This window comes from Delphinapterus leucas, chromosome X, assembly GCF_059928025.1.
Source record: "Delphinapterus leucas isolate spDelLeu-1000000601 "Yukka" chromosome X, BTC_Dleu_Yukka2, whole genome shotgun sequence".
NCBI classification, from domain to species: Eukaryota; Metazoa; Chordata; class Mammalia; order Artiodactyla; family Monodontidae; genus Delphinapterus; species Delphinapterus leucas.
The window spans coordinates 126,263,738-126,286,316 of NC_143150.1; the positions used below are offsets into that span (position 1 = coordinate 126,263,738).

The 22,579-nt window shown below is 42.6% G+C and overlaps 1 protein-coding gene across 2 annotated transcripts in view; it reads left to right on the forward strand.

Moving 5' to 3' along the window:
- The window catches only part of MID1 (midline 1), a 643,355-nt gene that overhangs the window by 17,943 nt on the left and 602,833 nt on the right, over positions 1 to 22,579 (forward strand). Inside the window, exons 2-3 of one of the 2 annotated variants that reach the window (XM_022559856.3) lie at positions 803 to 901; positions 7,665 to 7,789. The gene's annotated coding sequence lies outside the window, so the exon portion shown is untranslated. Of the gene's footprint in view, positions 1 to 802; positions 902 to 6,148; positions 6,337 to 7,664; positions 7,790 to 22,579 lie in introns of those variants that run through there. The other variant, XM_089904801.1, reaches the window with a different exon arrangement.

A 22,579-nucleotide genomic window follows, 5' to 3' on the forward strand; every position in this document is an offset into this window, starting at 1 on the left:
AAGTGATATGTGTGTATCTGTGTATCTGTACAATTGCTTTTGATTTTCTAGTTTAGACCATTGCTTCTCATACTTTACTGGGTGTACATATCCCTCAGGGATCCTGTTAAAATGCAGATTCTGATTCGCTTACTCTGGATGGGGCATGAGAATCTGCTTTTGTATTTCTCAGAAGCACCCAGGTGATGGCAGTGCTTCTGGTCCAAGGAGCACACTTTGGATGGCAAGGCTTTCGAGTACCCTATGTGTTGTCCGTAGAAAGAAATACAGAGATTGAGAGTAAGCATTTAGAAACTTTTTGTAGCAGTTTAAGAGAGTAATTTTCTTTCTCATGAATCTGAGAATAAAGAAATTTGGCGTACATTTTGTACGTTTGCTTTTTATTTCATTCCATTAGTAATTTTTTGGTTTTGGTTTTTACGAAAATATCGGTGGGCAATTGATTAGAAATTAAAAAAACAAAACAAGACAACCAGTCCTTCACTATGGATAGTTCCAGAAGCATTACTTTAAAGTACCTCTTCTTGAAGGAAAATTGATTATCTTTCTTCTCTCACGTGGAAGCAGGAACCTTTGTCTAAAGTTTTCAGTTACCCCAAATTAATTCACCTTTATAATTAGGGAGTAGAAGAGATGAGTATGACTATTCTACTGTTTACAATCGTAATATAATTAGCCCCTAGCTTTATCTGAATAATTTCAATAATAATTATCAATGAAAATAATATACTTGCTTTATTTTTTAAAATGCCTTTGTAATTGCTCAGAGTGGCCTCATACTTGACTCCATTGCTTTTTGCAGGGTTGTAGCACTGAGCACTGAGCCCCCTGAGGTGAGAAAGGCTTGTGTGGCACTGATGCGGTTTGAAGGTCACCTACAGTGTGATATGTTTATCCTCAGGTGAGTCTGCTATGGTGCTGGAAATTCTAGTACCAAAAAGTGACTGCTAGAATGAAAATGGGCTACTACTCCATGGGAAACAGCATGAAATATATATTTTATTGTATCACATGAACTAGAAACAATTGATTGCATATTATACTAGTGGTTAAATACTTAAAAGAAATTTCCACTTCTGGGAACTTCCTTGGATTTTGTGTTGTTGTTCTGTGTTCATACGCTTTGCTCTCTGCGAACACTTGACAATATAGATGAGAATTGTGTGGTGGGAAAAGGGCTAAATTTAAGAATGTTCTATCCATTTAAAGGTTTCCTGAAAATTGTGTGTGTGGGGGGGTATTATTTTATTTTAACAGAGAACAGCTCAGTCTGGCCCCCAAAGTACCACAGGAAAACACTGAAAACTATCACTGTGAACTATTAACTCCAATAGATTACATTTGTTTAAAGTCACATCACTGAAAACAAACTTCAAAAGTGTGCTGAGGGCATTCATTAAGGACAAGTGAGCATTTAACTGGTGGGTGGTGTTAATTAGGGAGATAGCAGGTCCTTGTAAGAGAATTCTTTTCTCTACCTCTCCTTTCTTTTCCTTCTGGCCTTCCCCCTTCCTTCCGTCCTTCTCTCCCGCTACTGCCCCTTCCCTTCCTTTTAACAAATTATTGAGCACCTCCTATGTGCAAGATATTATGCTAGACAGGAAAAAAGAGAGAAAAGATAGAGTTTGACACTAATAATTAGGCCCCCAGACCGCCAGGATTTGGGATACTTGAGCAAAAGAGATTTGATGAAGTTTATCCTCCAAAGGTAAGGGGAGAGGGGTGGTCAGAGGAGGAGAATGTTCTGGCCGGAAAGGAGTCAAGATCTGAGTACAGAAAGCTGAAGGACACACATTTCCACTTTGGGTTTAGGAGTGGCGGGAATGCTTGGGGTGTAGGAGGTTAGCACCAGGTCAGTATTATATCTAAAGGACTATAAGCCTGGCCTCTAATTGAAAAGGGGTGTGGAGGCAGGGTCTAGCAGGTGGTGAACCAAAAGAATTTACTGGGATCTGAAAAATAAGCTGAAGTAATAACCCCATCGTGGGTAGGCAGGCAAGAACCTTCCCCTTTCTGAGTTGAAAGTAAGCCTCTTGAGTCTGGACTTGCTTTCCTAAATTCCACTTCCTCCTTTTCTCGAAAATGAGATGAAATAATACCAGCCACAAAAAAGCATTGACTATATATAACGTGAGGCTGTGATCTTGTTACGTTATAAAAGTGTCCCTTGGCTGTTTCATAGGTATAGCTGCTCTCTCCCTCAAAATAGCTTGTGTTTTTGGAAGCCCACATAGGCCACGTTTTGTTTTTCAGAGAAAACATTCAATGACTGTGGCCAAATGAGGTCTCATCTCTACCCCCATGCAATCAAGGCCAACTAGGTCTCTAGGCCCACTTGATGCTAACCGCTGAGAGTCTTTTCTGGACTTGGCGATTTGGTACTGGTTATTTCCACCTGCTCTGAGAATGAAGCCTTAGAATAGAGACCATACTGAGAAAATCTTAAAAGTCTCTTTTGCTTTGAGAATCATGAAAGCGGGTAGTACATCTTACCCATCTTCTGTCCTTGGTACCTCACACAATGTCTGGCACATACCTAATGTACAGCCGGATGGATGGAGGTGCCCACAACGTGCTACCAGGAGGCTGCAAAGTTATTGTTGCAGTGAAGAAACACTTTTTTTCCCTTTTGTTTTCCACAGGATATCTTCCTAAACCTGTCTAAATGGATGGGTGGGAGGATGGACAAGGGGATGGGATGATAGGTGAGCGGACGGGTGGGGGATGAATTCAGTGTTACACCATCAGTTCCTACTGACCATGGAGACTCTTCAGTATCATTAAACTATCTCGATATGATGACTCGGGGCAACTCTATCACCTATTTCTGAGTTTCACTTGGTTAGAGTTTGAAATCACGAACTTCCATTCATTTGATTCTGCCACTTTGTGTATTAGTCTGCAGGTTTGGACAACCTAACAGTGATAATTTCTAGTTATTTGTGTGGGTTTGATGTTGGCTTTTACAAAGTTTTATATACATGGCTTGTAAACCTTCATATTTTTTGGCTTTAAATGGTTTCTCACCTTCTCGGACAATGTTACCAAACATTTTATGGTGGAAAAGTTTACAAAGGGGTAGCATGAGTTTAAAAATTATAGTCAATGACAGTGATTTCATTGAACCAGAAAAATGGAAACCCTGATCTAGATCCTCTAAATTAAAAACAAAAACGCATTTGGGGTAATCGCTTTAATATTGGACTCTACAGCTATGATAGGTAGGAATTCTTTCCAAAGGGCATCCTGATTGGTGAGATCTGTCAATTGCATGAATCTACGACCCTGTGACCCAGAAGTTATCAACTCAACATTACTAACACACCTCCACACACACATTTCATAATCTTCAGTGTGAGAATTTTTTTAAAAAAAAATTTTAAACAGCTCTGGAGGGAAGAATCTTAACATAAATCTTTTTGAGTAACTAACAAAAAGACTTAGGAAACTGCCACTGGGGGGCGATGGAAGTTCAGAAGCTGCCCTGCTAGTCCCTAAGGCATTGGAGCACTTCAGCTGGTTTATTTATTCAAAGCTGGAATTTGGACTAGCGAACCACCAAGCTCAGGGAAATTCCTGGATAAGGAACACAGTCCTGGGAAAAACCTACCAAAGATGGAATTAGCACCTTGGCGGACCGCCTTTAACACAAAGAGCTTTCCTTCCTTGTGCATCTTAAAAACTGACTTTAGTTCCCATCAGTTAGAAACAGAGGAAGCCAAGTTAAACTGCAAAGAAATGAGACAACAAAGGAGGGTGCTTATTTATCATGACCTGCAAACACATGTAAGTGCATAGTTTAAACGGCATTAAGGTATCTCCCAGCCACTTGGATCAGAGTTTTGGCTGGTGTGGGTGGGCCTCAGTCAGGAACTTTCCTGGGGGAGGAGGGAGGTTGTAGAGTTTATCTCAGGAAACTCTGAGTCATAGCTAACACTTCAGGTGACAAAGAATCTAGTGAGGCAGAGTTTAGATGGGTTTAGAAAGGTATCTTGTGGAAAACAAAGGAGAAAAACATGTGTCTTCACTGAAGGGGTAATTCTGCAGCCACTTGGTGGTGGGCTGTGGGTTTTATTTCTCCTTCCCGGTTACCTCTGCGGTGCTTGGGACCACTGGTTGGATTGGGGTCCAAACCTGGCCCCAGACTTTGGCCATCCCACTCCATTCAGCATTATCATTGTTGGGGGTCCACTGATCTTACTTGGTTTTCTCTTCTTTCCCGAGATTGATACCATCAGTGTCAGCAGCGCAAGGATTTTTGTCCCGCTTCCACTCCAAGAAGGGCCAAAGGACAGGGAGAAGTAGAACGTAAGAAAGCAAGTCCAGAATGCACTTTTGTGCATAACAGAAGGCATAAATATATCCAAGGGACTGTGTTGCACCCCATGTCCCATAGGTTCTCCGTTTCTAAAGCCCTCGAACCTAGCAGAGGGATAGCCCGGGAGTTCCAAGATTGCAGCTCAGATGAGGACCCATGGATCCCAGAGCTCAGTGCCTGGTGCCCGCTGGAAGCTGCTGATGCATGTTTCTGAGGACACTCAGAAATCTGTCTGGAAGCCTGTTATATCAGTGAGGACATTTGGGGTTTTGAGTGAGAAGCCCAACTTGAATTAGTCAAGCAGAAAAAGGAATTTATTGGTTCACATCCCTAGGAAGTCCAGGGGTGGGGAAGGCTTCAGGAAGGGCTGGATCTGGGGGCTCTGCCTCCCTCTCTCAGCCCGGTGTTCATCTGTGTGACAGCCTCTCTCCCAACTTCTTTAATATCCTGGGTAATTAGCTCCTATCAGGTCACATACTTTCTTTCGGATCAATGACTCTGTTGAGGGGTAGAACAGGGTAATATGATTCGCGGGGGCTCCGAGGGTTGTAACTGATAGCCCACCTAGGACCACATGAAATGGGAGAGAGGATGTTCCTCAGAGGAATTGATTCTGGACAGACTAAAGCAGCAGGAATCTACATGCAAATAATTTGTCTGTGTGGACAGGAGATCAGTAAGTCAAATAATAATGAGATCAGTTAGCCAACAGTAAAATTAATCCCAATTGTAGTTTTGCTTCCTTAAATTCTACCATAGGCCTAATGGAAAGGCTCTGGATTCTTGAGTAAGTAAGTTGGGGAATGTCTCTGCTAATTCCAAGAGGATCTAGGAACTGTTTTCTATTGGCAAATGCCTCTATCAAAAGGAACCTGAGTTGTAATCAATGCAATAAGGAAAGCACCATGAGTTCAATATCGGATGCTGAAAAGAAAAGGGAACGTACTGTCTAATAACGAAAAGGACCAACAACTGCATTTGGGACTAACAGTCCTGAAATTATCCCTGGAAACCCCTTAAGGTCTCCATAATTATTGCAAGGCTCCCTTAATTCAAGTGATCTGCTTTCTATGTAAATCCTAACCATACAAAACACATGCCCCGGTGCAAAACATAAACTGAAACAAAGTAAAATTGCAAGAAACTGAGCGCCTAAAATAGCTTGCAGCAAACACTGATAGGGTGTGATTGGAGACAGCGGGGCATTTGGGCCTGAGTGACAAAAAGGGTCTGCAAGGCTGAGAGGGTTGTCGGAAGCCATTGTGCTGAGGGCCGACATCCACCCACAGTTGCAAGGTCTAAGAGGAAAGCCCTAGGCCCTGCGGTGGGGTGGCCTGGAAAGGATACCTTTCTGAATGTTCTATTCCCATGTTTGAGTTCTCTCGAGCTCCCTCCCTGCGGGCTGTGAATCTGGAAGTCACTTCTGCTCCCAGTGGAGTGGCAAGAATACCAACCTGTGGAGTCATCTTGTGGGTGGGACGAACTATCATATACCAGTCTAACCCAGGAGTTGGCACACTTTTTCTGTAAAGGGCGGGAGAGTTAGTATTTGGGGCTTTGTGGGCCCTAGTCTCTGTCTGGAAAGTACTCGGCTCTGCAGCTGCGGGCAATATGTGGCTGAATGGGCGTGGCCACAGTTAGCTACCTCTAGTCTAATTGGTACTTCTTCCCGGTTCTCGAAGTGTTAGCTCCTCCTTTTATGGACTGAATTGGGTTCCACCTCCCCACCCCCCCACCCCTGCCAAATTCATATGTTGAAGCCCTAGCCTCAGGTGTGACTGCATTTGGAGAAGGGTTTTTTTTTTTTTAAGGAGGTAATTAAAGTTAAGTGAGGTCATATGAGAGGGGTGGTAATTGGATAGGACTGGTGTCCTTATAAGAAGAGGAAGAAACACCAGAACTTTCCCTCTCCACCAAGTGAGAACACAGCAAGGCAGTCATCTGCACGCCAGGAAGAGAGCTTTTATCAGAAACCAACCCCGATGCCCCTTGGTTTGGGACTTGCGGCTTCTACAACTGTAAGAAACTCAATTTCTGTTGTTTAAGCCCCCTAGTCTGTGATGGTTTGTAAGGGCGGCCCCAGTAGATTAAAACAATGATGCACACATTAACTGTATGAATCTTGTTGTCACTTTAAATTTCTTTCTTCTCTCCCTCTCTCCTTCCTTCTTCCCTCCCTCCCCCCGTTGCTTCCTTTCTTTTTAAAATTTTTTATATCACTCAAATGGAGGTAAAAACATCTGCCCTGCTTAACCAACAAAATTTTTCTGAAGCTTAAATTAAATCAAAAACATGAGGTAGGGCTTCCCTGGTGGCAGAGTGGTTGGGAGTCCGCCTGCCGACGCAGGGGACGCGGGTTCGTGCCCCGGTCCGGGAAGATCCCACATGCCGCGGAGCGGCTGGGCCCGTGAGCCATGGCCGCTGAGCCTGCGCGTCCGGAGCCTGTGCTCCGCAACGGGAGAGGCCACGACAGTGAGAGGCCCGCGTACCGCAAAAAAAAAAAAAAAACCCAAAAATACAAGATACAATATACTACAAGCAAATATTAAAGTTTTTCTGTTTAAGCTCAATCACCTCTATTTGCAAATGTAACCTAGCAACTCTGGACTCAAATGTTGAGGGCTTCCCCACCAAGCGAGGTTACTTGGTCAGTGGAGTGGTGTTTGTGTTTCTTTGCCTGCGTGCTTTTATGTTTTTGAGAGGCGGGGGAGCTACAAGGAGGCTAGGAGAAGAAAACATAAAAGGATTCTGGTTCTAGTCCGTGGTGGAGAGGTAAGGGAGTTTGGGCTCAGAACTGAGAACAACTGAATGAAGAAAATAATTACAAACTCTGAACAACGTCAGGGAGAAAACCAGCAGGGTCACGTGACAGAAGTTACAGGCCTGGGACTGGCTGTAGACGAAATAAACAGTCTTTATGGCCTCTTCGTCTTCCCTCTCATCTTTTCCTCCCTCAACCCTCATCTCCAAGGCTTTCAAGCTCCTGGTTTCTCATGAAAATGTTGGATGAGGATGCTGTTCTTTGCTTCGGTATCATCCGTAATCTACAGTTCACAGTAATAGTAATGACTCTTGTTAATTGTGTACTTCTGACCTGGGCACTACTATGCTAGGCATTTTTTGTAATAAACTTTTAAAATTACAGTAGTTTGAGATCTACAGAAAAGTTGCAAAGCCATAAAGAGAATTCCCATACACTGCACACACCGTTTACCCTATGACTAACGTCTTACATGAGCCTGCTGCATTTGTACAAGCAATAAACCAACTTTGGTACATTAATATTAACTTTCATTCTTGATTTGAATTTTGTTAGTTTTTACCTAGTGTCCTTTTTCTATTCCAGGATCCCTTCCAGGAGACCACATTACAGCGGATCATCCTGTCTCCTTGGGCTTCTCTTGGCTGTGACAGTTTCTCAGGCTTTCCTTGTTTTTCAAGACCTTGACAGTTTGGAGGAGGAGTGGTCAGGTATGTTGTAGACTATCCCTCAACTGGGATCAGTCTGATGTAATGCATTATTTTTTACTCTGATGGCTAAGCTTCAGCGTTGGGATAAATTATTTCATCGTTACAGATGAAAATATTGAGGCACAGAGAGGTCAAGGAACTTCCCCAAAGCCACACAGCTAGCAAATGACAGAAGCAGTGATCAAACTCGAGGTTGACATGACCTCATGCCACACACTTACTTGGCCTCCCCAGATCCTATCTGCTGAATTCTTGACATTGAAATAGTTCCCTTCAAGGCTACCAGGGTGATCCTTTTTGTAGCTGTTCTTGCATACAGTTTTAAACAATTTACTGGTATGTTTAATTAGGTTCGAACATTTCTCCAGTCGGTTATTTGCTGAACTATTTGTGTCACTTCAGTGGCTGCTTTCTTAGGGCGCTTGGTTAATTCAGAAGGAACGTCACTAGAAAGTATTAAAGAACTTGTGTTTCTAGGCGTGGTTCTCAAACTGTGCTCACCTGGCGCCCAGGATGGTCACCTGGGCTGCTCGTTAAACACGCACTTCGCCGGGGTGGGATGACCCCCTGGCCTGGTTTGCCCAGAACTGACCCGTTCCCAGGATGTGGTGCTGAAACCCAAACCGGGACAGTCCAGGCAATCCAGGATGGTTTGTCACCCTACCACAGCGTTCCTAGGACCTGCTCGGGCCCAGCAATCTGCTTTTAAACAAACTACGCAAGGGGTTATTCTGTTAAACATACGGAAGTTGGAGATCCACTGCGTCAGATATGGGAACAAATTGCTGACATTGCTGGGGACGGGTTTCTGGAGACACTGAGAAAACCTCGATTTCCATCTGTTTTGGTATGTTTGATTCTGCCTGGAGTTGAAGTAGAATAATATCACCCAGCCTCCAGCCCTGATAACATCAGTGGGGTGCTTTTGCCCTCTAGGTAAGAAATACGCACTACTTCTCCAGTTCCACCTTTGAGCTGAGGAATGATGGGAGCTCTTAAAAGATGTAAGGTCTTTAGGAGGTCATTATGTATCAGCTGTGATTAATGAATCTGTTATTAACCTTGCGGCGGTGGTTCTCAACCCTGGCGGCTCAGTAGAATCACCAAGGAGAGTTGAAAAATCCTAATGCCCAGGTTCATCCCAGACCAACTTCACCAGAATCTCTGGGATGGGAACCCAGGCACCAGTAATTTTATAATTGGAGAACCGTGGCTCTAAAGCAGTACTGTCCAGTAAAAATAATACATGAGGCACTATCTTCTAGTAGTCATATTTTTAGAAAGTTGAGAAGCACATGAGCTTTAAGAATGTATTAAATTTAACTCAGCATATCTGAAATTTTAACCTGTAATCATTCTAAACAATTATCAATGGCATGTTGCACGCATTTTTTCATGCCAAGTCTTTGAACTCTGGTGTGTATTTTACACTTAGAGCACTTTCTCAATTCAGATAGTAAATTTTCATCAGAAATACTTGATCTGTCTTTAGATTCGTATATCTGAGTTGTTCCCAACATGTTTAGAAGTACTCCAGTAATGGAATCAAGTATTAGCTTTTAAATTCACATTTTAATAATTAAAATAAAAGCAGTTTCTCAGTCTCACTAATCACATGTCAGGTGAATAGACAGGTAGCTAATAGCTCTTGTCGTGGGTAGCACGGATCTAGGCCACTGCTTCTCAAACTTGAATTTGTACATACAAATCACCAGGCAGCGTGGTTAAAATCTAGCTTCTGATTCAGGAGATGTGGGGTGGAGCCTGAGACTCTGCATGTCTAACAAGCTCCCCGGTGATGCTGACGCTTCTGATCCTGCGACCGCACTTTGAGTAGCCAGGGACTACAGTAATCTTGAATGAGGGCCGCCTCCACTGATTTCTCCACTTGCTTAGTGGCATTCTCTCATTTCAAAGGCTAAGAAATGTGTGTTGGTATGAATATATATGAAACAGGTAGGCATACATACACACGTTATGTATCTGAAGTATACATAGGTGTGTGTGTGTGTGTATATATGTGTGTGTGTGTATATATATATTTATATATAAAACATCTGATCGTGTCTAGACACACAAATAAGCTCCATAAAGAGAAGGAACGCTTGAGTACTACATGTGTTATTTGTCTTCTTCACTTTCTTTCACATTCAACTTGATCTTCTTTGGTTCACTGGAACTGAACAACAGCTGAATGTTTAATCTTGATTTAAGTCCCTATATTCCTTTGTTTGCTTTTTTAAAATGAGTGCAGTAGGTTTCTGCATTGTGTTTCAGTGTTTGAAGTTATTTAAAAAGTATCTGATGACCCAGGCTCTGTGGTTTTGTGTACAGTGCAGAGTAAATCCCAGTTCCATTTGCTTCCCCTGTGCTTGTACGTGGAAATTGTGTGTCTCAGTACGTGTATTTATTTCTACAGATGATTTTTATTCTTTTCTAGACATCAGTATGGAAAGGTTATGTATTACTTTTGAAGTGTTGTTTCAACATGTATTTAATTATTCAATTCAGTTGGTTCCTCTGAGCCAAAGCTTATTTGAGCCAAGGCTGATTTAACTCCTATGCCAGGTTCCAAAAAACAGATAAACAAACAAAAAAAAATCCGAAAAACAAAAACTAAAATTGAGTTCTCTTTTTGAGGATTTATAATCTGAGGAAGTTATCTGAGTATAAATAGCAACGAAAATCATAGTGAAACTGGAGGAATTGGTCATGCTTCTCCCTTTATTGTCCTTTCGTTTCTTTCTGAACTCAGACAAAGGAAGATAGGAAGAACGTAGCTATTAAAAACTTCGGGGGAAAAATCCAGAGGATAACCCATTAAAATTGAAGGAAATAAAATGAGGAAGAATAATTGGGTCTCTCAAAGCGGGATTTTTTACTTCAATCCTAATTTTAATTGTATTATCTACTATTGGTCATGTGAAGTGGGGAAGTTCTTTTTCTTTATGGGATAGATTCTTCTGTATACCCTTACAGATCCCAACAGTTACAGATCCCAGTAATTATAAGGTATGGCATCATCCATGAAAATGGCTATTAATTCAAAAGCTTAATTCACTGGGCTAGATTCAAGAGGAGTCAAAAGTCCCAAGGGAAATCAAGGTGGAGCTGAATATTAAATGAATATTCTCTTTATTTTTGTTTAACTGCATGGGTATCTCTGGGTCAAGTTAGGAGTATGCTACATTTTTTATTTCCTGTGCATCAAACTGCATTTAATTATAGCTAACAATAATAGCTAATATTCATTAACTGCTTAAAATGTCAGGGCCTTAATTACTTTATTTGCATTATTTTATTCTCATAATAACTTCATGATGTAGGTACTGTCAAAGTATAATTTTTAAAGAGCTAAAAACAGGGGTCTCACACAAATAGAGAATGAATGCATGTCAAGAATTTACTCATTAATAATGGAAACCCTAAGAGGGTTAAGATGATGCGAAGAGCATTTTGAAGAATTTGGTATTTATAGACATTCTGAGGGGAAAAACAGTGTGTTGGAATAATATTGCTAGGATAGATTCAGAACTGGTTAACATGCTACAGGGCAATAAAACTACAACTTTTGAGGTTACCTTTACCACTGGGCAAAAATCTGTGAATTAACATGCGACTTCAGAGCATATGAATTCTAATCAAATAAAAGAAAGTCAAACACAAATACATTCCCTGGGTAATTAACTCTTCAGTAGGCAGGTTAGTACCCCAGTACGATTTTTATTTTTTAACCTCTTGATTGGAGTATAATTGCTTTACAATGGTGTGTTAGTTTCTGCTTTATAACAAAGTGAATCCGGTATACGTATATACATATATCCCCACATCTCCTCCCTCTTGCGTCTCCCTCCCACCCTCCCTATCCCTCGCCTCTAGGTGATCACAAAGCACCGAGCTGATCTCCCTGTGCTATGCGGCTGCTTCCCACTAGCTGTCTATTTTACGTTTGGTAGTGTATATATGTCCACGCCACTCTCTCGCTTCGTCCCAGCTTACCTTCCCCCTCCCCGTGTCCTCAAGTCCACTGAGAGAGGCTTTGGAAACTGGTATTCTAACTGGATATTTTGGGGGCTTTTATTGGCAAAGATTATTCAGATGATAATATTTTGACCGTTTTTTTCCTCTTTTTAAAAAGAAACCTCATTATCCTTTGCCCATTAAAACACCTGTCATTAAGGAGAATGCTTCTCAATTGGCTTCTTACGGATGGGGGTAGGGCTTGCACTGAAACATCATGCATATTATCCTTGCCCTTGACCACCAGCACACATTTGAGAACTGGCTGGCTAGGGGAGTTAGACTTTGAAGTCCTGAAATAGGCTTTTCCTTGGTACAAAGCAAGATATGTTCATGCAGAATCTAAATCCACGAACCCTAGTCTATAATCAGCTACCCGGCTTAGATCACAGGGAGCTAATACATGCCTTTTAGGTGCAATTTGAATGAAGATCTTATCTCTAAAATCTAGATCTTAGAGAGAGAGGAAGAGCGGAAGAGAGAAGATGATATTAATTGAAGGTGAAGCTAAATTTTGTACCCATTGAGAAGACCAGGAACCAGATTTAAAGGTTAAAACATGGGTTCCACTCCGTTCCTTGGTATGCCGAACCCTGATCTGTTTGCCTCGCTTGAGCCAGGCAGTTGCCAAGAAGTGGGTCACTAGAGTGGGTGAGACCTTGGGGTCTGTTGGGGCCCCGGGAGCTGGAGAGACCTAGGCTGGGCTACTGCACGCGGGTCACCTGACGATGGCTGGTGGGTGGCACATCCCAGCTTGGTGTTCAGAATGCATGATGATCCCACTCGAGTGTTCTGGGTTCATGTGATCCCCATGAGTAATAAAAGAAGACGGGTATAAGAGCTAGCAACGGTCATGTGACCAGTTGTAGAAATGAGGGTTGTGTTAAGGCATTTTTCGTCCAGTTTTGATATGGATATCTGTATATATCAATAAAATGTGTCCTTCTCTTGGTTATGTAATATAAGGATTGAGTTAAACCTGTATTTCAGTTTTTAAATTGCACAGTAGGAAAGAGCTATTGTGACTGAACTGCAAGACAGCCATCAACGATTTATGGATAAAATAACGAACAGGACTTGGTGGCTCCGCCTGGGGGGCAAGCTTGAGTGAGTTTGCGGTGGATAGGGAATCGTTGCATCAAGTAGAACAGAAGCATTATGTTGTTTATTTGGAAGTTAAAAATGGGTAAAGGGAGACGGTATGGATGCCACGTTGACAAAGGGCTGGAATGTGGTGGCTTAGCCATGGTCAAGTACAATACGTATCACTACCTCCCCTTCTAAGATCTCTTCTACATCTCTGAGAAGCCAGGTGGGCATGACATCCCTTCCAGTCTCCTTCCCTATACGGTCCTGAGTTAGAGTTTGCCAAAGGGAGTAACATAAGCTTTTTTTCGGGTGAAAGGAATAGAAGCGATTATGTTCAGGGGTGATTGCAGCTGGATGTTGGGCAGGCAGGAGACTCACAGTGGCTTTTCAGGGAGTGATGGAGAACCAAGACGCTTTGGTGATGCAGACTGACACAGTTGCTGAGAGGTTGCTCATAGATTCTCGCAAACTGGAAAAATTCCTGTAGTGCTTTTGATAACCACCCACACTATGGTGATGGGCTGATGGATTCAGTGCGTGCTTCCCTGCTCTTTGGTAGTGACCTTTTTTTTTTTTTTAATTGTTTTTTTGTTTTTGTGTTTTCCAGTTTGGAGTCGACTTGCTTGATCCCACTCTCCCAGATATTCCAACCCTGATATAAGCCCGAATTCGTGTATTGACTTCTTTATTCCTGGGATGTTTAGAGTGACTTTATTTTCCTGATTGAGTCTAAGCTTATGTAGATAGTTTGAGAAGTGCATCTCAAGGATTGATTTAAGGAACATGCTATTGGAACATTGTGAAGATGCACACAAGAATCGTAGGTAGTGCTGAGCATGTTTTAAAAATACAGGGAATGGAAATAAAAATAAATAAAAATACAGGGAATGAAGAAACACTATAATTTTCAATTGAATCTAAAGATTGGCATCTTCAGTCTGTTTTGGAGAGACATGTATGTTTTATCCCAGGGGTAAGGAAAGTACGGCTTGTGAGCTAAATGCAGCCTGTCACCTGCCTTTATAAAGTATTACTGGAACACAGCTCTGCCTTTTTTTTTTTCTTCTTTTACTTTTTGACTATGACTGCTTTCCCCATAACGGCAGAGCTGAGTGTCTGCCGCAGAGATCCCGTGGCACACAAAGCCAAGAACGTTTGCAGTTTGGCCCTTTACACAAAGTTTGCTGAACCCACTATTCTCCGAATTCCTACTGCCTTCGAAAATGGAAGCTTTTTTCCTCTGTCATCATCAACTTAGCTCACTTGGTGGGACTGGACTAAATAAAAACATTAATTTTTTTTGGCAAAGAGATTGAGGACGTCTTCAGAACCTTATACCTGGCTCCAAGTATCCGCTTACCAACACTTCAAACTAGGCATTGCAACATGTCATTTTTAGTAGGCTGAGTTCCTCCTTAATCATTTTGACCACCTTTGCAGTGTGTCCCTCCCTGCATTGCGTAAGGTAAGCGAATAGGCTCTTGCTTGCTGCCTTACATGGTTCCCGGAAGTGTCATCGGCACGAGGACGTCTCTGAAGGATACCTTTGCTCTCTAAGTGGAATTGTGTCACAGATGCGAGGAGGATTGCTCCCTTCTGTCATAATCTTCCAATAATAAAAAGGGCTTAGATGTAAAAGTGGAGTGTTTCACATCTTAAAACTCAACATGTGAGGAGCAACTGAAGAGAGATTGGATACGTTACTTGAAATAGAGAGGAATAGTGATTAAAATGCTTTAAAAGCAAAACCCTCAGTGAGTCTGTTGGAATTATTCATTTTTTACCAGCTGGCCATGCTAATTTCTTCTCTTTATTAAGTGACAGAATGGAGCTTGCCCTCTTCTCTAAAAAGTGTTGCTATTAAAAAGCAACTCTGGAGAGAGAGAGAGTTTGACACGCTACAGCCCTGTTACGACATGCAAAGAAGATTCTTTAGCTTTTGGTTGTGATACTGCCTCTGCTATAATCCAGTGAGCCTGCAAATCTGTAAGATAATTAATCTGTTGATAAATATAATCCGTGTGCACGTGTCATTCATTAAGTCCAGCGCATGCTCAATCAACTCATTTAAAAAAGCGTGTGTGCATGGAGATCAGCTCGGTGCTTTGTGACCACCTAGAAGGGTGGGAGGGAGACGCAAGAGGGAGGAGATATGGGGATACATGTATACGTATAGCTGATGCACTTTGTTATACAGCAGAAACTAACACACCATTGTAAAGCAATTATACTCCAATAAAGATGTTAAAAAAAAGTCATGACGGTTGGCTGTTTAAAAACCAAAAAAAACAGTGTATATATGTGTGTACTTAGTTCCTACCGTGTGCCTGGCCTTGCTTTAGTTCCTGGGCTTATAAGGACAGGAGGCAAATAATGAGAGAAAGGAAAGTTCTGGAAACTTCTCTTGGGCTCATCCGATTTTGGAGAAATAGCTCAGTTATACAAACCCTGTATTCATGGCTGTGAGACTAAGAGCCCTAGCGTGGCTCAGTCAGGCGGCCTCCTCCGCACTTATTCCTGGCTTCTGTCCTCTTGCTACGTCAGCTCTGCGCACAGAGTAACTGCAAAGGCACATAGAAGGATCACTCTGAATGGATTTTTTTGTGAAGAATCAACTCTAAAGTTTGTATTGGACCAAAGTGAAGTTGGCCTTCCAACTCCAGAGTCTGATATTTATTCTTCTTGACAGGAAGATAGACTGCCAACTTTGTTTTTAATTATTTGAATAAAATTACATACATCAGTCTCCTTTTCTCGTGCCTCCCTCTGAAATCCCATCTTCTGCGTAGCTCATGCTGATGAAATTGCCGGGTTTGGCATTAGTGCTTCTGTCAGGCAAGTGAGATGAACTGAGTTAATATCCACACCCTGACGTGAAGCCAGGAACATTTACCCTGGCTGCTCCCTCGCTCCCTCACTCTCTGCCTCTCTACCTGCCACCCTGCGGACGTACCGCACCGCACGTCGGTCGCATCTAACCTGGCGCCTGAATAAACAGTTTCCAGTATGTTCTAATTCCCTACCTTCCCCCATCCCCCTTTCATTCTTTTCTCTTTTTATTTTTTAACAACATAGTTGAGTCTTCTTTTGTGTTTTAGTGTAAACACGGAACAAATGTGTAACTCATCATAATGGACATCTGTTACATGAATAGTGGCGAGCTCGCATCTCCCAGATTAATCACTGTTTCTATTCATTTGGAATTAGCAACCTGTGACTTCGAGTAACTCCCTGATGAAACAGAACACACATTCTTTTCACAGATGTATAGAAAGAGGAATAAATCTACAATTTGGCAAGAGCTCCAGGTGCAGGACACAGTGCATACTTATAGTAAGAAAATAGAATAACTGTCTTAGACTAATACATGGTTAAGTCTGACAAAGAGGAATTTATACAGTCAAAACTTCTTGAAAGCAGCCTCACCTGCATGAGTGTTTTCTAAACTCTGGCCCTGGGGGCCTGTAGTTTCCTGACAAAGTTTTCTCCTGTTATTTGTACTCCTCAGAGACTTGAAATTCCTCATCACTTAGAAGCAAGATAGAAATTTGGAGGCTCTGAAGCATAACGGAATTATCGTCTGTAGGAGCCAGGGTCTTACTGGCTACCCTTCTTGTCAAGGGATGTTTTCAGAAAGAGTGTGTTTCTGTGTGCTAGGACTGTGTATCCAAGACATCTATCATACACGGACCATTGAGTAATTGAGTCTGCATACGCTAATGATTCACAGTTGTATCCCATTGCACATCGAGACAGAATATTGCACTGAAACCAGAATAAGGAGTGTACAGCGTAAAGTATTTGCTGAGTTCATTTATGCTATGAAATCATGCCAGCTTTCATAATGAGGTCGTTCGTTCACTCAGTAATCATTTATTGAGTACCTGCTATTCTGATCCTGGCGCGGTTCTCATTTGGGGGATAAAGACATGAACTTTTTTTCTTAAAAAAATGAATAGTGTAATGAAGGAGACAGCTATGTCTACACATGAGGCTGATACCGTGAGAGATCCTTGGATAGGCATGGCCAGTACCATGGAATGGCCAGTCTCTCTTCACTGGGCTGTAGGCAGTGAGAAGAAATTCAGTAGAAGGCCAGAGGGAGAAGGTGGTGTCTTAGAGCCTTGGAAGAGGGTTGTTTATCTGGGGCCTTGGGGACAGTACTGGATACAGCGTAGTGACAGTGGGAGTGCTCCTGTCTTCCTAAGGTTGCATTCAGCTCCTGTCTGCTGCCAGAAACCTCGAGAGCAGAAGATGGCAGTAGGAAAATGATATAGCGGGGTCAAGGTTTGAGAGCAAGGGATAAGGGACAGCTTCGGTCACTTAACAGTTGTCATAACTGGATGGTGGGGGAAACATCAAGTAATTCACCTCTGGTTTCCTGCAATTGACTATGCTGAGGACAAACAAGGTAATAAGAAAATTGTAGATCAAAAGTTGTCAAACATTGGTAGTTTTGTTAGGTTCAAGCTAATAGGTATAACGTGTGTGCATGGTACAAAAATCCCCAAAAACAGGAGAATGAAAAGTACGTCTCAGTTCTGTTCTCCTCCTTTGCACATCCGTTTCCCTCCTCAGGGAAGACCACCACTGGAATTCTTTGAAAAGATAATCTTATCATATTCAAGTATTTCCATAATGTCCCGTAGTTTTAAAATGGGACTCTCCCAGGGTCGTTTTTGGCTCAGGAATGAAGCCAAGGGACACCACGTTCCAAGAGACCACCAGGACAGTCATTTTAAGTAGGCCATGGAAAACCTGAACAGAGGACTCACTGACATGGAAGATGAGTCAGGAGGATAGAGAAGAAAGATGTGTTTGTGACGGGGTCTCCTTGGAGGAAGTGGCACTGAGAGTCCCACCATTTCCCCCACCATCCAAGAATGAGGGCAGGGGACTTCTACCCGTAACCCCTGTCACAGTGAGGAGAGCACCTATGGGACTTGTGCTGAGACATGTGAGGTCTGTCCTTTGCATCCGAGGACCCCAGAGGGCTGGGGCAGGTGCCTGACTCATCTGCGGAAGCCCAGATGGCTTATGCAGGGGGAGGGGGCTCCGCCTGGAAGGAAAGCGCCCTCCCTGTAGCTTGCATGGATTCTGGAGACCATCTGCGGAGTTTGTGATGGGAGTATTGGCTGAGGGTTGTTTGAGCAGGGATCTTGCAGCTGAGTGCTGTGAGTTGGTTTCTTCAGGGAGCACACCGTGAGAGGGGGTTCAGTGTGCGCATGTCTAATAGGGATGCCCTTGAGGTCGACACCTGGGAAAGGGAGAGGAAGGAAGCAGGACTGGGTAGAGGGTAAAGTTGAGCTGCCATGCAGGCCTTGTTAGCCTTGGCCATTCCCGTGGGGAACTCTGGTCTAAAATTACCCATTATAGCGGTCCTGCTTTAGGCCAAAAGTCAGGGATTTTATACCTTTGCTTTGACCAGTGGTCATCGGGTGTACGCCAGCCTGGGAAGGACCTCACCTTGACTTTGGCAGCCCTGTGCTGCTAAGTGGCCAGCTCAGGGTTTTTGGCCCGTGGCGTTCTCAGCAGCTGGGGCAACAAGGCTTTCCTTGAATGGGAGTCCGGATAGCACATCTCAGCGCCCATCATAGCGAGCAGGGGTACCTCAGCATTACAAGGCAAGTGTGTGTGCTGCTGGGGGCAGAAGCTCAGAGGGGACTGGGAACAGTGAGTCAGAGGAAAGGCCATATCGTGTCACAGCGACTGCAGTCAGAGGGATCCTTTGAGAATGTAGGTACCTGCCTCAAAAAAGCAGACGTCTCAGAGCATAAATCCATCTCACAATGGTATGAGTTAAGGTACAACTTTCCTGAGCACTTAGATGAGTCATGGTATGAACAGGAAGCTGACAGCACATTCATGTTGAGTCATTTGCAGAGAGTTTACTAAAGGGTCTAGTTACAAAGGTGTGGAAGCGTCAAGAGGATCCAGTACCCTGGGGCTAGTAAGAGTTGATGCTGTTTACATCCTCAGCCAGAAGAGTGGAGGGGAGAGAACAGTTTCCAGGACCCAGAGACAAGGAGAGCTCAGTCAAGGAGGCCAGCTGCCTAGGCTGTGACCTTCGGCCAACAAACAGAGCTTGCTTCAGATGGCCCTGCAGCTAGGGCGCTGGGGGAATTCTTACTTCAAACTGAATCTTCTTGCTTTCTCTGATATTATGCTAGGACTCGCCGCTGGGGGGCTGATTCATGTAGTCCATAGAGGTCAGCCCCCAGGGGTCCAGCGCCAGGCTACAAGAGTGGAGTGTGCAGATCTTCTCTTCTCCCTGGGTGGGGTCCAAAGCTTCAGCTGTCAGTAGGCAGATAAGATCAGAGAAAGAGAGGGGGAAGGGGAGAAGTGGAGAGGGATTGAGGGAGGGAGGGAGGGAGGGACATTGCCTGCCCTTCCCAAGCATCAGGCAGCTGGACTGCAGCCGGTGATGGCTGGGGACAGAGGTGGCGAGGTTGTTTTCAAGGGAGAGCTGCGACCACCTTGCACGTCTCTACGCTGTACCACCCCGAGGTCACAATCTATCAGTACACCTTCTTAGTTGAGATGTAGAATGAAGTGAAACTCTTGGGTCTAGTTGAATCATAAAATGGGTGAGAGGAGGTGAGGTAGTAATATGCTCCTTGGTGTTTGCTCTGGGGAGGAAATGGGTACCCTATATGGATTCTTCCCTTCCCATCTCCCCCTCCCCCATAGCAAGGGTGCTCTTTTCATCGTAGGTCACATGCTTGGGGACGGCTTTTCTTTCACTGAGACTTCTGAATCTAGATGAAAGGAAGTCCCAGAATTTTAATCTGGACCTTAATTGAAGAAATTAGTTCTGGGATATTTGAGCCTTGGGAGAAAAAGACACGCTAGTGTTGAAGTTTCTGTGGTTTATTTTGTTGCTAGAGATGGAGGCTTGATTCTACTGTGAGGATGATTGCTCTTCAGTTGTGGGAAGAAAAATGCCCACAGTAAACTTTTTGGTTATGTCAAAGGGAAGCTGTAACTCTAAGCCATGTGCCTAATAATTCTTCATAGTAGGCCAGAGTTGGACCCTCACAGGAGGGGAACCCGAGGCTGGTAATCAAGGATAAACTAGCGTTTACTCTCTCTAGGTCCCAGGAGAGTTTGGGTATGGGGGAGACAAAGGTCAAAAACCCTCCCAGGAGGAGTAGGTAATGAGAGGTGGGCTCTACGCTGTAACATGGTGGGTACCAGGAGCTGTACTATTTCATATCTAGCTTTAAATGTCCTCTTCTGCATTATAGTTTTCTCCTGTTAGCCTCATGTGGTCAGCAAAAATTGATTAAATTCTAGGGCCTGGTCTTAGTTCTTGGTGAAATTAAAGGAGGGATAGGGTCCCTGTTGGGGGCAAAGAGGTGAGAAGAGTTACTGCAGCCTGCTGGGAAAGGCTAGGAGACCATCAGACGCTGAATTCCAGGACTGGCTGTAGCCCCCAACGGCACCAGGGTGAACTGAAGGAATAGTCAACAGGTCTTTAGGCATCTCCATATCAGAGATACCTGGGCTGGAAAACATCCTGTGTCGTGAGCGGGGATTTGACCACTGTTACAGGGACTTCAGAAAGGGAAGTGTCACCATGAGGCAGGACTTCCACTATTGGAAGGACTTGAGTGGTTTCTCTAATATGCCATCTTATCCGGCCACTGCTTGGGTATCCATAGTCATCCTTTTGTAGTGTTGCATGGAGCTAGTTAGTAGAAAATCCTTGCCAGTGAAAACTGAGTTCACGTTTCCTTACTTGCCTCTTCCTAACTGTCTCCCCTTATGCTCCTCACTTCTGCACTTGTTTCTTCAGTTAAGCATTGCTTTGGTCGAGGAGCATGGCGTATGGTAGAAACAATGCTTTGGAGTCATGAAAATTCAGTCAGCATCGACTCTACCTCTTACTGGCTGGATATTCTTAGACAAAGTATTTCACTTCCCCCAGCCTGAGTTTCTACAGTTACTACTTGTAAAATGTGGACACTGAACTGCAGTTACTGTTTGATGCTCAGATTTTCATATATTTGACTAGTAGGAGCCTCTTTAAGCTGGTTCCAGTGTCCTTTGGAAATGATTCTATTTGTCTTTAAAAGCTTCCTTGATTTCTGGCACTACAAAAATGTCCCAGGTTCATCTTGTATCTTCCCTGCCACTGAACCAGATCTTGGATTGACCGTTTCTCCAAGAAACTCTGATACCTTTCAGAGGGGAATGGAATTGGAGGCAAGAATCTAAGGGCTTGGGCGTTCATTTCTACTGGTCATTTTACTTGTCAGAACCAGAAAGTATGTATTTTTAAAACTTATGAGTTCATATTAATAATACATATTTTCAACTCAAATTAACAATACTAGTTTTCTGCTTTAATTTTATAATTATGACTTTGTTCTCTTATATGGAAAATCTTTTTGTAATACTAATAGTATACTTGTTTGCTTTATACCACAGGAAAAAATTCAAAATGACAGTATAAATATTACTACAAAATATAAAACAACAGGGTGAACCAGAACAACAAACTACTAATTGAAAACTACCAAATTCATAAGGTTGCAATGCGGATTTAATGATCTATGTCAATTTCTGAGAATAACACCTTGCACAACAGTCAGTACTCAGTAAATGTTAGTCTTCTACCCCTGCCCCACCAACTCTCTGTCTCATTCAAACTTTTCCTTAGCAGTCTTGTAACTGTTGGATAAAGCCTAACTACAGCCTGACATTTTGGCCCTCTCCAAACCTTCTCCTGTCTGCTTTCCCTAATCCCCAACTACTCCCTTGTATTCCTGCTTGAGTTCATTGAATCCTTTCAACATGTCATATGCATTTCTGCTTTTTAGTTTTGCTTTCAGTGTTCCATTCCCCTCCTTCCTTTTCTCCCTTCCAAATACATCATATATTTTTTCCCTTTGTAATCGAAACAGTTGCTTTAACAGACATTGAATTCTTATATATTTGAATCTCTTCGTCTTTTCTCATGTTAATGCCATACCCTTTTATTATAGTAACTTTATTATATGTTTTAAAACGTTGAGCAAATCTTTCTTTATCACATTTCAAAAATTTCTTATTTTCATAAAACTTTATAACCATTTTCATCTGATTCTTCACCCCCTACCCCACCTTCAAAAAAAAAGTCCAACAATCCGAATAAAGTTCACTTGGATTCTTGTGGAAATAGTATTAAACCAATAGATTGACCTTTTTATTAAGTCTTCCAGAAAAGGACCCTGGTACTTCTCTACCTTTAAAAGATCTTGTTTTAATAATTTTAATATAATTTTGTAGTTTTCTTCATGTAGGTTCTATACCTTTTAAAAATGTATTTTGAAGTATTTTGTATTTCTTGCTATTATGGTTTTCTTTCACTCCCCAGTTTAATTGGTATTTTAAGAGCTATTGTTTTTTAAAATAATAAAACTATTATCTTAGAATATCTTTTCATTTACAGAAAAGTTGCAAGGATAGTACAGAGTACCCATATACTGCACACCTGGTTTCCCCTACTAACGTCTTACATTAGTATGGTACATTTGTCAAAACCAATGAACCAGTATTGAAACATCATTAACTAAAGTTCATTGTTGATTCAGATTTCCTTAGTTTCTACCTGATGTCTTTATTCTGTCCCAGAATCTTATCCAAGAAACTGTTTTAGTCATTGATTGACATATAGTCATCATGTCTCTTTAACTC